The 14068-nt window shown below is 41.9% G+C and overlaps 1 long non-coding RNA gene across 2 annotated transcripts in view; it reads left to right on the top strand.

Moving 5' to 3' along the window:
* Positions 1–11059, top strand: part of LOC144681665 (uncharacterized) — a 28219-nt gene extending 17160 nt beyond the window's left edge. For both annotated transcript variants that reach the window (XR_013576821.1, XR_013576820.1), the window contains one exon: positions 10613–11059. This is a non-coding gene — a long non-coding RNA (uncharacterized LOC144681665). The remainder of the gene's footprint in view (positions 1–10612) is intronic.
* The last annotated feature ends 3009 nt before the right edge of the window (positions 11060–14068 follow it).

Genomic DNA, 14068 nt, shown 5'->3' with positions numbered 1-14068 from the left:
ATAAATAAGCAACTAGCTTATGCTATAATGTTGTGATGTGGCCTGCAGCTACAATATGTTACTGCAGCATTTACTCCACAGTATTGACGAGTGAATTTCAGTCACCTTTTTGGAATTAGTTCTTCATACTGCCTAATATATTAATATTCATATGTAGGCAATTCTACTTTATCTCACTCTATATGGATGATTTGATCAAAATTGTTACTAGATTCCAGGAACAGGTACTATGTAATGATTGATTTTTAGATCAGTGATTTAATAAAAAAGGCCTGTTTCAATCTTGATGCAGTAGGTCAGCTTACTGCCTTGTAATTAGTCCCTTGAGAATCTAGCTCATATCTAGAACTCACCTTGCAAGGGAATCGTATCCTGCCATTTCTTGACATGCCAGTGCACTGTATCAGAAAGCTACAGTTTGTTTTTTTTTGCCTCCTATTAGTCCTGCCTTCCTGCACATGTTGATTCATGCTGAAGTATGGTTCCCTGGTTGCTAGTTACCCTCCATTGCATTAGCAAAATAACTTCTTTATGTGCGAGCCTATGACAACTGGGCTGCAAATTCAGTTGCATATTGCCTGTGTTTTTAGTACTACAAATGCTGTATTAGGTCCAAAGTGGCATCTGTGCCTGTGCGTGCACACTTCTGGTGTGGACTGCACCCAGTGCCATTTTGGGTAGGTCTTTAACATGGTTGCTAGGAGTGAGCACTGGAAGTACACAAAGTTAGGCAGGTCATGCAATCAGTTAGCATGTAATGCTGATTTGAATCTGGCGGTGCCATTTTCAACCTCAACGTTCTAACTAAAATCTTAAACTTGCATGTTTAGGAGCAGGAAGGACCACCACCAGCATTATTTAAAGGGGTCATCAATCACTTTCAGGTTAGGCGATTTCTGCTGGCTGTTGCTGAGTTAGTGGAAGTATTCGTAGATTTGTATGTGATTTAAAGTTGTTGAGTTCTACAAGCAGTGGTATGGCATTTGGTGAAAGCCTTGATTCTCATTTCAAGAGTTTTACATACACCACTTGCTACCAGTCATATGTGCTGTACTTTCCATCCTCCTTGGCCTGCAGCATGATGAGGAGAATGAGCAGAGGTGACACAGAGGAGGACAAGCTGCTTGAAGGAGGAGGAAGGGGAGAAAGGGTCTTCACCTAGGATCTTCAGGGAGTAACCTCCTACCTCGGGGGAACAATGGATGGGATGTCTCCATTTCACTAAGGAAATACTCATTGAAATCTGTCACCTTTTGCAGACAGGCCTTCAGCCTCAGAGCAGGTTAATGACAACATTACTACAGTCTGTGAAGATGATTGTGATCATGAGCTTTTTTGCATCGGTTCCTAGGCTGGAGCAGGCAGCGTTTCCAACATCTCACAGTTCACCATCCACTGTTGTATAAGGGAGGTTGCTAATTCTTATTATATTAGGGAGAGCTGAATATATTTCATTCTCTTTTACCAGAGAGGAGCAGGCACACAGCTCCACCAGGAGAGCAGGTTTTTCCATGGTGAAGGGTGCCATTGACTGCACACATGTCACTCTGCACGTTTGCATGTAAATTCAGAGAAGTACCATAACTGGAAGGGGTTTGATTTCCTCAATATCCATCTGGCGTGCAACCACACATAGCACAACATGCAGGTCAGTGCCTAGTATCTGACAGCAGTCATATGCCTTTATTCTGTGATAGTCTATTTTGCTATCATTTGAACTGCAATAAGAAACCAGAATGTGGTTACTGAGCGATGAGGGCTATTCGCTGACCAACTGACTCTGGTGCACAACCCATGCACACACGTGCAGTCTGCATATAATGAGAGCCATGCTGATATACAAAATGTCACAAGCAGGCCATTGGAGTGCTTAAATAAGGTTTCTACTGCCTGGATTGCTAGGGTGAAACCCTGTAGTACCTGCCAGATTGCATCTTGCAGTTCATCATGGTTTGCTATGTCCTGCACAACCTCACCATTGCGACCAGGTATACGGTGAGCAGAAGGAAGGAGGCAATCACCAAAGCACCTTTCCAGCCAGGCTTTTGCAGGTCTGCCAATGCACCAAGCATATCTGTATGCATACCATTTGACTTTTTTCTGTAAACCTCCTCATTGAAGTCCTCACCTGAGTCCTGTGCAGCGGAACTCATGTGCAACCTCTTCCTTTGGCGAGCTGGCACCTGTGCTACTCTTTACCCTGACCTGACTGCAGACCACTGGTCACAAGTAGACCCTGTTTGCTAAGCTAGCCTAAATGCAGTGTCAGTATCTGAGCTGATAGCTGCACTTGTGAAAGCGAGTAATGATGTTTCTTCATCATCAGCCTCTTTGTTCCCGCTCTGTTCTTGCTTTTACAATATTACCTGGCCATGTTATAATTCTTGGGATCTGAAAGGAGAATAGCACAAGGAAAGGTTTGTGGTGAAGGGAGGAGAAAGCAAGAAGTAAATGCTTAAACCATCTACAGTTTTGTAAATTAGAAGAGATTGTGGGATGAGGGAGAGGTAGGATGTGAGAAGGAGGATTAGGTACGAGCATACTATCAACTTCCATGGTTTCAGTTCTGCTGCTGGACACTGCTGCAATCATGGCCATTCCAATGATGTAGAGCACCACCTCCTCCAAGGCGGTGAGGTCATGCATTTGTATCTGTTTCCTGCTGGTTTGGTGCTGCTGCTTGCGATTCTGCACCACCTTGTCCTGCAAGAGAGAGGGAAGTCAGTGAGTGCGATACAATGGCCAAGATTTTCCCCTTGGCGATTTGGGGGTGGGCCCCGCTCGGCGAGGGGAAAATGACACGGGATGACAGGAGGAATCCCCGACGTCATCCTGGGCCATTTAAATCTTAAGGAAACTCTTTCGAGTTATCAACAGTCACAGATTGCAACTCTTTTTGAGTACAATCACAGTTCTTGGTTTCCGGGAATGGGACATGAACCCACAACCCTCTGATTCAAAGGCGAGGGTACTATGAACTGAGCCACAGCTGACACCTCCTTAAATCTTAAGGAAGGTGGGCGGACAGCGAAATCAGCCAAGTAAAGCCATTGACAGGCTCATTAAGATAGTTAAATGCCCTGCCCGGCCAACCTTAAGGCTGGCGGGCATGCCAGGAGCCCCAGTGGCCTGAAGCTTATGAATGAAACTTCATCCACTGGTGGGATGAAGTTTCATTACCGTTTTGTAAAAATTTAATAAATTTTATGAGTTTATCATCAACATGTCCCATCTCTTGTGACATTGTCACATGAGGGGGACATGTTAATTTTAAAATGTCTCTATTTTTTGACTTTACTTACCTTTCACTAAACTCCCTGAGACAGGACTTTGCCTCAGGGAGCAGTGTGCTCTTTCGCACGCATGCGTGAAAGAGTACACTTTGACAGTTGGGGATAGCACACAGGGTGTCCGGCAGGCCTTAATTGGCCCGCCCACTCAAAATGGCGAGCCCCATTTCGGCGGCAGGGTTCGGCTGCCCGCCCGCCGCTGAGCCAGTGGGGCCCATCTGCCAGCCAAGGGCTAAATTCTGCCCAATGTGTCTGTGCTCTGTTACTGTCATGGTCAAATAGATAGCAGTGTGTGCAAGCTTTGAGATGTAGGTGTGAGGCTTGCAAAAGTGCTGTGTGTGAGGACGAGGCGAAGCTATGAATGTTAATTATGGGTTGTGGTTGATTGTTGGTAAGTTAAGGGGAGGTGATGAATGGAGAAGTTTCTGAGGCTCACGATGCTATTGGTGGAATATGGCATTTGAGGATGCACTCACCAACTTTTTGACCACTCGTGAGGTTATTGAACTTCTTGCAGCTTTGCATCCAGGTCTTTGAGGGCCTCACTGCTGATATTGCCTGCGATGCCTACCTGCTCTCACCACAGTGCCTGTCTGGAGGATACTTCTCCTGTCCACTCCTTGCAGCAAGGTCCCCAGTGCTGCATTGAAAAACCTTGGAGCGTGCTCTCTGCCGTGATGTGCCATTCTTGTGACTTTTCCAGGTCAAATTAATTGTTGGGTTGACTTCTACCACCTGCTCCCATCAAAATGCACCTCCCCTTTAAGAAGTGCAAGCTGGCTTTAAGTAGTGCAGGCTTACTTGCACTCATGCAATTTAATGTGCCAACTCAGGAGCGCTTACTGTTGCAAACCACCAGGCATGTGGATGGGCAGGCAGCACAAAGTTTGCATGCAACCTGCATCAGAAGCAACGACATGGGTTAATTGTGCCTCACAGTCACCTTTTTCAGAGGCTGGAGAATTTTGTGACCTTAATGTCAATTGTGGGAGGCATCCCAGCTGAACCTGAACTGACTTCACCTTTCTTGCACAAATGCAGAATTTCAAGAGATTTGATGAATATCAATGAAAGTTAGTTTTTTTTTTCCCTTCCCAAGCTTTGGGCACTGAGCTGGTTGCACTTCCTAACTGATGACTTGGTTGAAATCGGCTAACTCAACAAGCCCCAGAGATCAACCTTTCCTTGTGTGTAAGGCTCAGTGCATCCCATTCAGTAAATTAACCTATTTAACCTTTGCATTGAGTATTGTGTTTGCCCAGGAAAATCAGTTTTACTCATTCCTGTTACCTCTTAATGAAAAATTAGCTGTTTCATGATGTTTGTTTTATATTATGGGATATATTTTGTGCAGCGTACTCCAAGTAACTGATTGTTAGTGGATTATTACCCAGAGTTTTATGAAAAATATGTATTTTTTAAATTGGAGATTTTTACTGTAGTAGCATTTATACTGAATGGATAGCTGAAAATATGCCAAAAAGGTTGATTGCACAAATAGTAAATATATATTTCTGAAGTAACGTGCAGCAGCCCCTGTATCTTGAATGGCTCATTGAAGAGGTAATTGTAAGTACATCATGTTGGAGTGAAACCCTGCTGTTCCCACTTGTTGGGTATGAAGATAACTAGTATCTCCAAACTCGGCAGTGGTAGTTTGCTGCTAGAATTCAGTTGGTTTTATCTAATGTCAATTTTTCATAAAAGTACTTTTTTAAATTAGGGGGTGTCTGTACTTTGAGATTTTTCATTTGAAGATAAGTAAAACTTCTACACTGAATGGTGATCCCATCTACTTGTGGGTTTGCCAAATGCCACACAGTAAACGTCTGAACGTAACATACCAATACTTCAACATGAAGGTTTTTCAACTGCATCAGTTAAATTTAAGTGCCAGCATTCTATACTGTTAACTATTCACCGAGTATTACAGCTAACACTTTCACAGTGCCACCATTTGAAGAGATTCCTTATGTAAATAATTATGTCAACAGTGGGTACTTTGGTGTAACAGATCATCAAACCATTAATGGTTAAACCAGTTATAAACATTTTCATTACTTGCAGGAAGGTTTCCAAGTTCTTCCTTCCGGCACCCTCTAGACAGTCCAGTAAGCCCAGTCTATCAACCAGGAAAATCATTTGTGATCCCTCTAACTGGTGAATTCATTATTTTTCTTGGTGTAGACAGACCTCTTGTTAGTTTTCTGCTCACCTTCACCTTTGTGAAATTTTCCATCTGGTTCATTAAGTTTGATATCTGTCCTAAAGTTGTTTTGAGTTTAATTTGATTAAGTGACATGACAATTTCTCGTTTTAGTTTTTTTTTTGAAAAACAGCAGTACCAAAAGAAGTTTGATTCATTATGTTAAAATAAAGTTTATTCACAGAGCTTGCCAGCACCTTGTGTTTCCTGGGATTGATATATTGGGTAGTATACATCCAAGCAAAGGTTAAAAAATGGATGATTGATCATACTGTACATTCTTCATTAAACAGATTTTGAAAAAAATATTCTTTCACGAGTGTAGGCGTCACTTGCTAGGCCAGCATTTATTGCCCGTCCCTAATTGCCCTTGAGAAGTGTTGGTGAGCAGCTGCCTTGAACCGCTGCAAGCCATGTGGTGTAAGTACACCCACAGTGCTGTTAAGATGTGAGTTCCAGGATTTTGACCCAGCGACAATGAAAGAATGGTAATATAGTTCCAAGTCAGGATGGTGTTTGGTTTGGAGGGAAACTTGCGGCTGGTGATGTCCCATGTATCTGCTGCCTTTGTCCTAGGTGGTGGATGTCGCGAGTTTGGAAGGTGTTGTTGAAGGAGCCATGGCGATTTGCTGCAGTGCATCATGTAGATGGTACAGACAGCTGCCACTATGTGTCGGTGGTGGAAGGAGTGAATATTTCAGGTGGTAGATGGGGTGCCAATCAAGTGGGCTGCTTTGTTCTGTATGGTGTTGAGCTCCTTGTGTTGGAGCTGCACTCATCCAGACAAGTGGAGAGTATTCCATCACACGCCTGACTTGTGCCAGGTGGACAGGCTTTGGAGAGTTGGGCAGTGAGTTACTTGCCACAGAATTTCCAGCCTCTGATCTGCTCTTGCAGCCACAGTATTTATATAGCTGGTCCACAGTAGTTATATGGCTGGTCTGGGTTGTAGTAGACTTCCTGGAGGATCCAGAATAGTTCCATCTAAAATTAGTGTCCACATAATAACCAAATCGAGGGAAAAAAATTAGATGATTTATGAAAACATGCTCCAGACAGCGCCTTGGGTTGAGACCTTGAGCAATCTATAATAATTTTTGTCTGTCTGGAAATGTTTTTATTGGTCAGTTTCAGGGATATATCAGTTGGCTGGTTTTTAGGTGGGCGGTGCCTGGTGCATGGGGAGTCACGTGGGGTGCATGGAGGACTTAAGCGCATGATGCACGTGCAACTGCCAACGGTTGTCAGGGGGCGGGTGTGGGGCATTGATGCAGAACAAAAACAGGAAAGGTAAGGGGAGCCTAACAGCAAGTTACCCTGGTTAGAAAGATCGTTTCCGTGAGGGATTAAGATGGCATGGGTTGAGGATGGCATGGGAGGGGTGGATGAGATAATAGAATTGGTTAAGTGTGGCACAACATTAGAGACAGTCATTTGATACAACTTACTACTCAAAGGTTATTCTTTCTGCTGAAAATGAAGATTCACTGGATTTGAATGGAAAAGTTTTAGCACAGCTGTCAGGTGAATTAAAAGAATATATCTATGTTGATTTACAGCTTAACTCCAATGGGCATGCCACTACACAAAGTTAGACTCAAGGAAGGAAATTATAATGTTGCTACGAAATTTGAATCCTAAACGAGGACTTGTTCATGGAACAAGATTGGTAATTGGTAATTAGGAAGCTGTTTCCTTCAATGATAGATGCTGAAATTATAATTGGCGTATTTCAGGGAAATAGTGTTTATTCTTCGAATAATATTGAGCCCAGCAGATGTAAATCTGCCTTTTCAACTCCGGAGGAAACAGTTCCCACTTATTTTATGACAACAAACAAGTCATGAGGCCAGGCCCTTGACAAAATTCCTAGGCCTCTTTTTACACATGGAGAGCTTGTTGTAGCTTTTTCCAGAGTGATGAGTTTTGATTCTGTGAAAGTCTTTGGTGAAAGAATGACCAGAAATCTCGTATTTATAGGAGTACTGTTGCAATCAAGATAATTTGATTGCAAATGTTTTGTGGTTTCTGTTAATGTACTATAGTTTTACCCAATAGCACTTTTCAGTTCTCGTTTTTGGTAGATCTCTTGAAACGAAAATATTATCAAGACAGAGAGGGACAATTCCTTTTCCCAGCTACATCGGTGATGCTGCAACATAGGAACAAGGTCTGTCATCCATGATCTTATTGTGAAGGATTGCATTGTCATCCTGGCCATGACTGAAACTTGGCTCATGGGTGGTGACATGTAACTAGGTGGACGGAACATTTTTCACCCACTTTTCTGCCCAAACTGCCATGCAAACATGCAGAGTGGCCATTATCACCAAATCACACCCTGGTGTCTCCTCCTATTCCTTTGGCACCTTCTCCACCTCCCCTTTCTTGGATCCTTATTCTATCTCTCACCTTTCCTCCAAAATTGTCATTGCTTCTTCCTCTCCACCACACCTATCACCTCAGCACTTACTGATCTACATTGGTTCTTGGTTTCCTAAAGCCTCCTGTTTAAACCCTTCATGGTTTCAATAGCATATCAAACAATGAACTAATGCATTAGTCATAACTGATAATTATCATATGATCAGGCAAATAAACTGTGAATGCTATTGATCTTTATGCCGAGGTCTCAACTTTGGCTGTAGATGTTTTAATAAAAGTTGAACAATTTGAATAGTTTTTCAGATGTACAATTATGGGTAAAAGAATTGCAGCCGTATTGATCTCTTGATATACAAGAAAGGAAAAATGTCACATATGTAAGAACAATAACTGGGAAAGTAAAACCATATCATAAATGATTGGGAAGGAGAGCAAAAATAGCACAATTGAGAGAGTTTCAGAAATATAAACACCTAGAAACAAGACACTAGTGAATTACTTTTTTAAGGTATACCTCAAATATTCTGTCAAGCTGCATTAATATTTGGTTGTGGTATTTGCACTAGAATAGCTTTTTAAGACTAATTGTAAATTTTTAAAAAAGAATGGTTCTGTTGAACAAAGTATATTCTGAGATTTCAAATAGAGTTGTTCATTGGCAAAATACTGTAGCTAAATTATATCAGACCTGTCATGTGCGCACACATTTTAAGGGATGAACTTAACAAATTTCTTATTGTAGAGATTATAGTGTACAGGTACCTGAAAAATATGTGCCACATTGGTATTCGTTGTACTGTACTGTGACAGTAGGACATGTTTGCACCTCATTTTCCATATGGTGATTTCTGATGTGATGCATAAAGTCAAGTGCTTCTCCATAGAGAGGAGAATCTGAGGGAGAACCATTTTGTGATCCACTGTACATCTGGATCAAAAATGCTACTGGCAGAGGCCTGGGAATAGATGTGCAGGGAAAAAGTATACATTAAAATGGGGATTAATAATCAAACATGATATATGTCAGTGTAAAAGTTGAATAAGAATCAGATTGCAGTGTGCATTAACCAGCTGTACAGAAATTCTGATTTGGAGAGAGTAGAATTAATCCTATACTTCCAAGTAATTTGTCATACCAAATAATGATGCTACCATGGCAACATTTTTGGTGTTTGGACTTCACCAGTATTTTTAAGTGTATGTATCTAAATTAACTATCCATATAGAGGTTGATTTTGTGTTATGGCACATGTTAAATCGTTCATTGTTTTACTCTGTTTCCACAGAGCACTAATTGCATAAACAGAATAAAGAATGCTTCTGAAGTAGAGTTTGCACTTTGGGATGAGGTAGTAGGTTGTATAGTTTTAGGGTCACACCCACACTGGGAGATAACTATACAATCTACTGTCTTTCCTAAGGTAGCAGGATATCTTCCACAGCAAAGTAACATCCATTGATACGTTGCATGCAGTGCTATTATATATCCATTATAAAGTAGAGAAAAGTGGCATTTTGCATCTTGTACACATCATTTAGAGGACAGGGATGTGTTCTTATTTAACCTCATTAAAGGTATTGACAGCAAATAAATTGCAAATCATGCAATATATTTTCTTTTTCTTTTTCTATTCACTATTGCGCTGTATGTGTAATTTTTTTTTTGAAAGGAGTCTGTGTGGGAATTGCAATAAAGATTACTGTCTTTCTAGTATTTCTTGACTTATGACGTTTGATCAAAATATTTCAGTATTATTGTTTGCGAAAACTAATTTCTTTGGGGACTTCGTACAGTTAATTATTAATTTCATGGGTGTATTTTGGATTGTTATTTAGCTAAATAGTGCAGAAAATTTGTCAGAACAGTGAAATATAGAGCTCTTATTCTGTATTACTAATTTGGTTAATTTGCCCTTTCCTGTCTGTTTCCTTTTTAAAATTTTTACATTTTATGATTCTGAAATCTCATTAAATTCTTGACCTGTTATGTTCATATCCACATTGAGTTTTTTGTCAAAAAGTATTTTGCCCTTTTAGCATGCATTTTAAATAAGTAGACCCCAACACCACCCCACAAACTAGCTCAGCTAATTTATTCAGTGACCAGCTGAGCCATGCAGCCCAGAAGGTGCTAGATTCCATCATCTCTCAGTGCCGAATTAGCTGATCTCAGCCAAGTTAGCAGTATAAACACTGCAGTTGGCCTCAATAGTGCTGGGTTTTGGAGAGAACAGGCATTGAAGCTTTCTGCTACTGATCAGTAACTGGCAAGGCCCTTCTTTGAAAAGTGCATGTGTGAACATCAATTGAGTTTGACTGTGATGCCTCTTACATTTGAGCAGCCTATCTATGCTTATTGATATTGATGTGGTTTTTAATGACCATTTTAGCAAGACACTTAGAGGGTGCTTGTCCCCCATGAACTGTACACCAGCAATGATTTGAAGCTTTCAGTGAAGGAGGGGAAAATGTGGGGATGGGGTTCAAAATAACTGGCACTCCAAAAAGCTGTTTCAGTTATAATATACTTTTGTAGAGTATCTGGGTAGTGTTGATTTTTTTGCAAAAAGAAAAAAATATGCTTTTTCAGCAGGGAACTGTTATTTTTGCCAAACAATAGGACAGGTTTTTGAAGAAAATAAAATAGATATAGGCCTCTTACTAGATGCTGAAGGTAACTCCACTGTACAGTACATGTACTTTAAAATATTTCATTAATCTTCCATTACAGAAAATAATAGCAAGATGATCAATGTGGATAATATGGTGAGCTCCTGGGTAGAGGTAGTAGGTTGCATAGTTCGAGGACTGAGATTTTGGCCCAAAGGAGATAACTATACAACTTGCTGCCTTTCCTAGGGCATCATACTGAACATCACAACTGAACATCTTAACCTTCTACAGACCTGGCCAAGCAACACACGATAACTCTATAAAGGTGATGTATAAAGGTTCTGGTCTGTTTGTGAATTTCTGTATGTGTTTAAAGACAACATAGACTGCTGTTGTAAGTTTTCTACTTTGGCTAGTCTAATTACTCATATTACAAGTTGTCAAATATTAGTGATGGGAGGAGTTTTTTAAATGTTTGTCATTCATTTTGGTGTACCTGCTTTGAAAGTACATTTTCATACCTGGAAAGTTTTTGTAATGTTAAATAAATATTTTTCTTGTAAAATTGTAGTTTCATTGTGTGACAGTAAAGAATGTCTTGTTTCCCACATGTCTGTCTTCTATTAGTAGAAATGAGTTACTGAACTCAGATGGATGACCATCTCCAACAAGAGATAATCTAACCATCTCCCCTTGACTTTTAACAGCATTACCATATACTAGAATCTGCTGAATCTCCCACCGTCAACATCCTAGGGGTTAGCATTGACCAAAAATGTAACTGGACCAGCCATATGTGGCTATAAGAACAGGTCAGAGGCTGAGAGTTCTGCAGTAACTCATTTCCTGACTCCCCAGAGCCTGTCCACCATCTACAAGGCACAAGTCAGGAGTGTGATGGAATACTCTCCATTTGCCTGGATGAATGTGGCTCCAACAATACTTGAGAAGCTCAACACCATCCAGGAAAAAGCAGGCCACTTGATTGGCACCCCCATTCACCACTTTAAACGTTCGTAGCCTTCACTGATGCACAGTGGTAGCAGTGTGTGCTATACACAAGATGCACAGCAACAACTCGTTAAGGCCCCTGCGACATCACCTTCCAAACCCACAACCTCTACCACTTAAAGGACAAGGGCAGCAGATGCATGCGAATACCACCACCTGCAAGTTCCCCTCCAAGTTACACACTGTACTGACTTGGATTGGTATTGCCCTTCCTTCACTGTTGCTGGATCAAAAAGCTGGAAGTCTCTCCCTAACAGCACTGCGTATATTTACACCAGATGGACTGCAGCGGTTCAAGAAAGCAGCTCACCACCACCTTCTCAAGGGCAATTAGGGATGGGCAACAATTAGTGTCGGCTACACTCAAATCCCATGAAAGAGTAAGACTCCTAGGAGTCTTGTTTTGGGATCATTGGGAGAAAGACTTTACTGTCCACTTAAAATAGGCCACCTTTCTCAGTTCTTTTATGGTCCCACCAATAAAGTCTATATATATATTCATTTTAAATTCAGTGCTGTGCTGCAGATATACATTGTAAGCATAAGCCCAGAATTTATAAACGGGATAGATCAGGGGTGTCCAACCTTTTCACATGAGGGGACACTTTTTTTCTCACTCACGGGGCTGGTGGGCAAATTTTGGAATGATAAGGCATGAAGAAATTTAACTTACTATTAATCAAAACAACAAAAAATGTGCATGTTTAATAACAAGCTTCAAATCAAAAGACTCATTTGTTAGCTTACTTTCTCATCACTGCATTGAACATCTCCAGAGTCTTTGCACACAGCTGTTCTTGATCTTGTTCCTTCTCCCTCTCTTTCCCCCCCACCCCTCTCTTTCTCTCTCTCTCTCTCTCTCCCCTCCCCCTCTCTTTTCCCTTCCCTCTCTCCCTTATCCCACCTCTCTGTCTCCTCCACTCTACTTCCACCAGCTGTCTCCTCCTCCTCCTCCCTCACTGCTTTCATCTTTGGTGTCCATTTTTTGTACTTTTACACTCCTGGTTCCCGATGCCAGTCCTGGTCGCTAACTCAGTTCCAGCAGCACAGACTTGGCCCCCACACCCACTTTTAAATATTGGGAAAATCTGAGAAATTCAACATTTACTGTAACTTAAAGCATGGTACCTTCTACTTAAAGGGATCAACACCATAAAAGGGCATGTTCCTGCGTAATGCTGACATAAACTGTGTGACCATTCTCAATGATGGGGGAGCCCAGCACATCAGTGCAAAAGATAAGGCTGAAGCATTTGCAAGAATCTTCAGCCAGAAGTGCCAAGTGGGTGATTCATCTTGGCCTCCTCCAGAGGTCCCCAGCATCACAGATGCCAGTCTTCAGCCAATTCGATTCACTCTACGTGATATCAAGAAACAGCTGAAGGCACTGGATAATGCAATGACTATGGGCCCTGACAATATTCTGGCAAAAGTACTGAAGACTTGTGCTCCAGAACTTGCCATGCCTCTTGCCAAGCTGTTCCAGTATAGCTACAACACTGGCATCTACCCACAATGTGTAATATTGCCTAGGTATGTCCTGTACACAAAAAGCAAGACAAATCCAACCTGGCCAATTACCACTCCATCGGTCTACACTCCATCATCAGTAAAGTAATGGAAGGGGTCATCAACAGTGCTATCAAGCGGCACTTGCTTGGCAATAACCTGCTCACTGACACTCCGTTTGGGTTCCGGTAGCTTCACTCAGCTCCTGACCTCATTACAGCCTTGGTTCAAACATGGACAAAAGAGCTGAACACCAGAGGTGAGATGAGAGTGACTCACAACATCAATGCAACATTTGACCAAGTCAAGGCGCCCTAGCAAAACTGGAGTCAATGGGGGAAAACTGCTGGTTGGAGTCATGCCTAGCACATTGGTTGTTGGAGGTCAATCATCTCAGTTCCAGGACATCACTGCAGGAGTTCCTCAGGGTAGTGTCCTAGTCCCAACCATCTTCAGCTGCTTCATCAATGACCTCCCTTGCATCATAAGGTCAGAAGTGGGGATGTTCGCTGATGATTACACAATGTTCAACACCATTAGCTACGACTCATACTAATGCAATCCATGTCCAAATGCAACAAGACCTGGACAATATCCAGGCTTGGGCTGACAAGTGGCAAGTAACATTTGAGCCACACAAGTGCCAGGAAATGACACTCTCCAACAAGAGAGAATCTAACCATTGCCCCTTGAAATTTCACAGCATTACCATAGCTGAATCCCCAGCTATCAACATCCTGGGGGTTACCATTGACCAGAAACTGAACTGGACTAGCCATATAAATACTGTGGCTACAAGAGCAGGTCAGAGGCTAGGAATCCTGCAGTGAGTAACTCACCACCTGATTCCCCACAGCCTGTCCACCATCTACAAAGCACAGGTCAGGAGTGTGATGGAATACTCTCTACTTGCCTGGATGAGTGCAGCTCCAACAACACTGAAGAAGCTTGACACCATCCAGGACAAAGCAGCCTGCTTGATTCGCATCCCATCTACGAGAAACATTTATTCCCTCCAACGCACAGTAGCAGCAGTGTGTACCATCTACAAGGT

This window comes from Cetorhinus maximus, chromosome 6, assembly GCF_964194155.1.
Source record: "Cetorhinus maximus chromosome 6, sCetMax3.hap1.1, whole genome shotgun sequence".
Taxonomy (NCBI): Eukaryota; Metazoa; Chordata; class Chondrichthyes; order Lamniformes; family Cetorhinidae; genus Cetorhinus; species Cetorhinus maximus.
This window is presented reverse-complemented; position numbering and strand designations above follow the sequence as displayed.